This window comes from Chelonia mydas, chromosome 1 (assembly GCF_015237465.2).
Source record: "Chelonia mydas isolate rCheMyd1 chromosome 1, rCheMyd1.pri.v2, whole genome shotgun sequence".
NCBI lineage: Eukaryota > Metazoa > Chordata > Testudines > Cheloniidae > Chelonia > Chelonia mydas.
Window position 1 is genome coordinate 46,492,524 of NC_057849.1, and position 6,000 is coordinate 46,498,523.

Below are 6,000 nucleotides of genomic sequence, written 5' to 3' on the forward strand. Positions count from 1 at the left end.
AACCTCCCTATGTAACTGTTCCATTACTTACCTATCCTTATAATTAGAAAGCTTTTCTTAATATCCAGCCTAAATCTGCTTTGCTGCAAACTAAGCTGATTACTTCTTGTCCTACCATGAGTGGACGCTGAGAAAAATTTACCACTATTGTTTCCAGGCTGCGCAGGCTATTTCTGCCCCGTCCCTGCAGTTCAGCACAGCACCATTTTCCCATTCTCATGAGTGAACACTGGGACATCTTCATCAACTCTGTGGAGCAATTGTAGGAATGTTTCTTCAATTGATATGAGGCTATGCGGTTGCTGGGGGGAGAGGGTGGCGGGCAGTGAGCACCGATGGATCTGACACTGGGCTTGGGAACAATAGACAGATCTCTCCGTGGCTTTGCCACTATCCTGCTGTAGGACCTTGGGCAGTCACTTTGCCTTTCTGTAATATGGAGATAATGATGCTTACCTTCCTTTGTAAAATGCTTTGAGATCAACAGACGAAAGTAACAACCTATAGTAACAGGTAAGTATTATTATTATTACTGTGGTGTTTCCCTTGCCTGCTTGTGGGCCAATGCTGCAGATAAGGCACTCCCTACTAACAGCTGGGGAGATTGTAGTTGGCATAGAGTCCCCAAGACATGTGTCTACACTGGAGCTGGTGGTGTAATTTCCAGCTTGAGTAGACATACGCTAGTTCTGATTGAGCTAGCATGCTAAAAATAGAAGTGTAGCCACTACCATCTTGTCTTTTTCCTAAGAGGGAGAAGACATCAAGGTATCCAAGTGGGAGTAGTCAATCTTAGCCATGGTAAATCCTGTGTTACTTCAACAACGGACTTGGAAGGGTTAAGTCCTAGACAGAGGTACACTATGGGGACAATTTCATAAAAATGGCAGAGGATCAGTTATGCATGGAAGAAGTCAGGGACCTAAAAGGGTTGTGATAACATTTTTTCCCTCCTTCACCCAAATTCTCTGTGGGTTGCACTGAGGCTTCTTTGTCCAAGCTAATCGGTGGTGAATCATGTTTCTACTACCTCCTTTCTCAAACACTCTGTACAACACCACCATCCTGCCTTTCTGGGGATTGGATCTCACAGAGACTTAAACTGATCAATTATAGTGCAAATTGATATATGGCAAGGATTTTTAAAAGTTACACCTACACTACCAGATAAAAAGTCTTTGCACTATTCAAAAATAGAATTCTCTCTCCATTACAATAATTATCTTGTAGAAATGCAGCATTTAAGAAAGGTAATAGACTGTGAGCTGTCAGCCTGTGTGTTATATATTTGATTGATTACAGGGGATCCATTTTCCAATTACAGCAAAACCTATATGGAAACTACCCTTACTGGCCACCTTTCTTAAAAGACCCTCTAAAGATAGTTGTAAAAGTCCTGAGTACAATACTCCTCCACAGTTTTTTAGAAAACTCTGCTCAGCAACCAGGCTTTGTTGACTTGTTGCTTTAGACATGTTTCACTCGACTTGTTCTTTATGCATGGCAAGCATTGCACAGTATTTTTGGTAATAGCTTCAAAATCAGAATTGAGAGCCATCTTTCAAAGGACCCTTCCCAATACGTGGGGCAAACTAACCACAGACAAGAGGATGGAATGCCTCAGCATTAAAAACAAACACAGCTTCAGTTGCCCTTAAAGAATCATGCTCATAACAGGGGGAAACCAAAATAACTCAACATAAACAAAAATAGAGAGAACAGAATATTCCCCAATTTGCAGGTCATCACAGTCCCGTGAGCCCTAGGTGTGCAGTTGCAATGTCATATTCCTGTCTCTGTCTCCCCACTATCCACCCGCACAGCTCTCCTGAGCACCCATGGAAGAGGAAGGGGAAGCTGGGGAAAGCCCTATACCCCATCACCAGGTGCTTTCAGGAGCGCGGTTGTTCACCTTCTGCACTTAGCAGTTAACTGTCTCTGAAATCAAACTCCTTTTCATTAGGCACCTCTGGTTCTTCCTGCTCATATATATCCCCTTTCCATTGCATTAGCTGCACGTCTCTAATAAAGCCTTTCCTCATTTGATAGGTAAACAGTCGGGGCCTGGCGTTTAGCCTTCTCTCCTGCTGACTGTTGAAAGGGTGACTGGTAACTAGGAACTGGGGAGGCTATGCCCCAGCAGGCAGCCCCACAATAAATACTGATGAGTGGCTGTTGTGCTTCAGAGCACACCACCACCACCACAATAAATAACATGTTCCTTTGGGTCAACAACTCTCTGTGGACCCACACCATCCCAGTTCCCACACCCCAGCACAACCATCACACCACACAAAAATAACTCACCTTTTGGCCCTCACATCTTCTTTCACACCAATCTACCACCCCCACATTACCCCTGGGCTTTCCACTTCCCGCACCTGTAATAAAGATCAAACAATATCTATTACAGGCCCTGAATTTTTCTTCTCCCCCACCCCCCATATCATCCCCATCAGTAGGGTACATGTACCTCTGCATTATGTGACTCAGATTGGAGGTCAGTCTGGCAGTGAGACTCAGGTCCAGATCTTCATCAAAGGGATAGGACTCTCAATATGAGCCAGCATCTGATTCTGGTCTTTCACCCAGTAATACTGCACTGACATTGAATCATAGAATCATAGAATATCAGGGTTGGAAGGGACCTCAGGAGGTCATCTAGTCCAACCCTCTATCCAACATCTCATCCACTGTAACCCCTAGGTCCTTTTCTGTAGAACTGCTGCCGAGCCATTCGGTCCCTAGTCTGTAGCGGTGCATTGGATTCTTCCGTCCTAAGTGCAGGACTCTTCACTTGTCCTTGTTGAACCTCATCAGATTTCTTTTGGCCCAATCCTCCAATTTGTCTAGGGCCCTCTGTATCCTATCCCTACCCTCCAGCGTATCTACCACTCCTCCCAGTGGAGGAGTGCCTTGATTTTTCAGGGGCTCTCCAGTCAACTTGACACGAGGTGAGATACACTCACTGGTTTTTAGCCAACTCAGGATCTGCCTAGCTGTTCTCCTCACACCAGACTGTGATCAGGGTACTGACCTCAGTGTCAGACCACAATCTCAGCCATGGCTTCTCCCATTCAGCACAGTCACTGTGGGCAGCGGCTAGCATGAGAGAATTCAGCTAACCAGCAGACATCAATACTCTTCTCCCATTCCTTGCTTTTCATCTCCATGCTATCACAGCAAAAGTGGCCAAAATATTATTAAGTTTTTCACAGCGGTCCAGAGAATTTAGATATACATCTTCCTTTAATTTTAATGGAAAATGTGTCTAAATCCCCTACACAGCCTTCATTTCATAGATTTGATCTCCGTCACAGTCAAGGGCCTGATCTCACAAGCTGTCTGTATGCAGAACTGCCACTGGAGTAAACCAAGGATTGCAGGACTAAGCCCTTCATAAAATAAATTCTACACAAAAATGGGAAGTAATTGCCAAGACAGAGAAAACCAGTCGCAGACAATTCCAGCAGTAACACTCCAGGATCTTGGCTCAGCTGGAAAGTAATGAAGATATTTTGGAAATCAGATTCAAGGCTGCGCACACAAGAATAGATCCTGCTGCTAACAGCAACAGCCTTGTAGTGTAGAGTATGCATACCATCCATTACAAGGTAACAAAGAACAATTTGATCGTAACTGATAATTCCTCTCTTGTGTTAATCAATAAAGTCTGTATTAGCACCCACGCCTCTTACACAGCTTTTCTTCTTGCTGCTTCTGCTGTTTAGTACATTTCTTTGTGGAAAATAATGCTCTGAAGGAACACATAAGGCCAAGTCCTGAAGTTCTGACTCCATTTTTACTCAGCCAAAACTTCAGGATTTTGCCAGCTGCAAATAAAAGCAGACCAAGACTCTGTAGCAGACTAAAATGGATACTTTAGTGTCTCCTTTTTTCATAAAAAGAAAATAAACTAAACGAGGGATCCAAAGTTTCTTGATCAACTCAGGAGTCATGTCACTATTTTCTTTTTGATGCTGAGCTACACTTTTCCATCTTACTCCTCGTCTCCTCATTATGGACCTGGTCCAACTCCTATTGATTTCAGTGGGAGTTCAATCAAGCTCTCTCACTGTTACCCTGTTCTCAATTACCTTTATGTCTCTCCTTGCCGTGCTTATGCTCTTCTTGTTTTACTTAGAGAAAAGAAAAAAAATTGGTCTTATGTCAATCTCAGTGTAAGCATCGTTTATCACTTACCCCCTGGAATCACAATGAAATTGTGAAATCACAATCTCCGATAATATTTGATTGAGGCATTTGAAGGTGAGACAAAAAAGTCAATAAAGTCTAATTCGTACAGAATCTCCGTGGTGCTCTTTTCTCATATTTGCCCTGTGGGATATTTGGCAACTTTGCCCACAGTGGCCATAACAAAGTTGACTTATTACATACAGTACTTTACAATAACACAAAAGGAATTCAAGTGTTCTGCTTAACAAAATATCAAGAAGAAATGATTCAAGTTTCTATTTGCATTTGCTACAACTTCTTAATCCCCCAGATATGCAGCCAAACCATAAGTAAGGATTAAATTATAAAACACTGAGGAAATAATCTGATGTTTTAGTGATGAAATCTGAGCTTCTCTATTTGAGGTTGCTAGGTTGTTTTTTTTGAGAACCCTTTTCAACACCAATGCTATTTAGTTAGATAAATGCATCTGGGAAAGCCTAGACCCTCATTTACACTACGACTCCTTCACACGGCTTGAGCCATGTAAAGAGGCCTTAAAATGGGTGCACATGAAGGCCTTTTTACACTGTCAGAGCAAGGCCTTTATGTAAATGAGATTGGCACTTGAAAGTTATTGCTTGTCAGTGCAAACAGACACATGTTCTTCATCATCATGGTTGGTGGCATACATAGCCCACAGTACTGTTTCAATTTAGGTTGATTTCCCTTTGTTGTACAGGACAATTATAAGAGACTAAGAACTCAGTCCTACAACCCTGCCATGTAGCAAATTATCATTGACTAGTTTCATTAGGGATAAATTCAAGGGGATTTCAAAGGAAGCTTTGTGTGCAACAGGATTGTAGGGTCAGGGCCTAACCGTCCTGCCTCTTATTACGTTCATTCCACACTAGTCACACTTCCCTTTTATGGTCCTGCCCAGATTTACTGTTCCCAGAGCCAATGCATCAATACTTCATGTCTCCCATGAACCCTTTAAGACATGCTGCATGTTCTCCCAGACTGGAGGGTGGGGGGAAGCAGGTTGTTTGGGGAAGTGATTATTTGATTACATTGGTTATCATTACTGTATTTTGGTTGTCATAGTGATTTTACTAGGCCAAATCCTGAGGTCTTTACTCAGTTTCTACTCAGTCCTTACTTAGGTAAATGTCTGATGTTAATCTGTATAAAGAATGACCACAAGGTTCAAGATTTGGTCCATTGTTTATACTGTAAATGCACCTGGCTGCTGACAATAGGTGCATCTTATAAATGGAAGCATAAACTAAAATAAATAAATGGAAAAGTTCTTAACTAAACTTGAACCCCAAACACCAGCCTGAAACATCTCTTGTGCTACGACATTCTGCAGCGAGAAAGGTGCAGCGTGGGAGGGATATGGGCAGCACCAACACACTTCAGCCCCTGTACTGATAAAACTTGTAGTGGCAGCTATTGTCATGTGCCTTGACCCTGTTTGAGAAGGCCCATGTCCCGGGATGAGGGTATTTCAGGTTCCATGCTCATCCCCAAGCCTGGTCTTTTCTGTTGAGACCACCTGGGATTATGATATAATGTAAACAGCTGGCCATAAGGAACTGGATTGAGGTCACCAATTCCTGCCATATAAGCTACTGAAGAGCTGTCAGAAAATAATTCTTCTTTTGGTCATACCACCTATGCTAGGTTCAGTTGATAACCTAGACGTCAAAAGCGCTCTGTTCATTTGCCAGTGTCTTGACCCTAAACAATTCGGAGAACTGCAATAGCCATGCACTGTTGAGAGAAGGCAAATTTCTGAAGTTCACTTCTAACTAG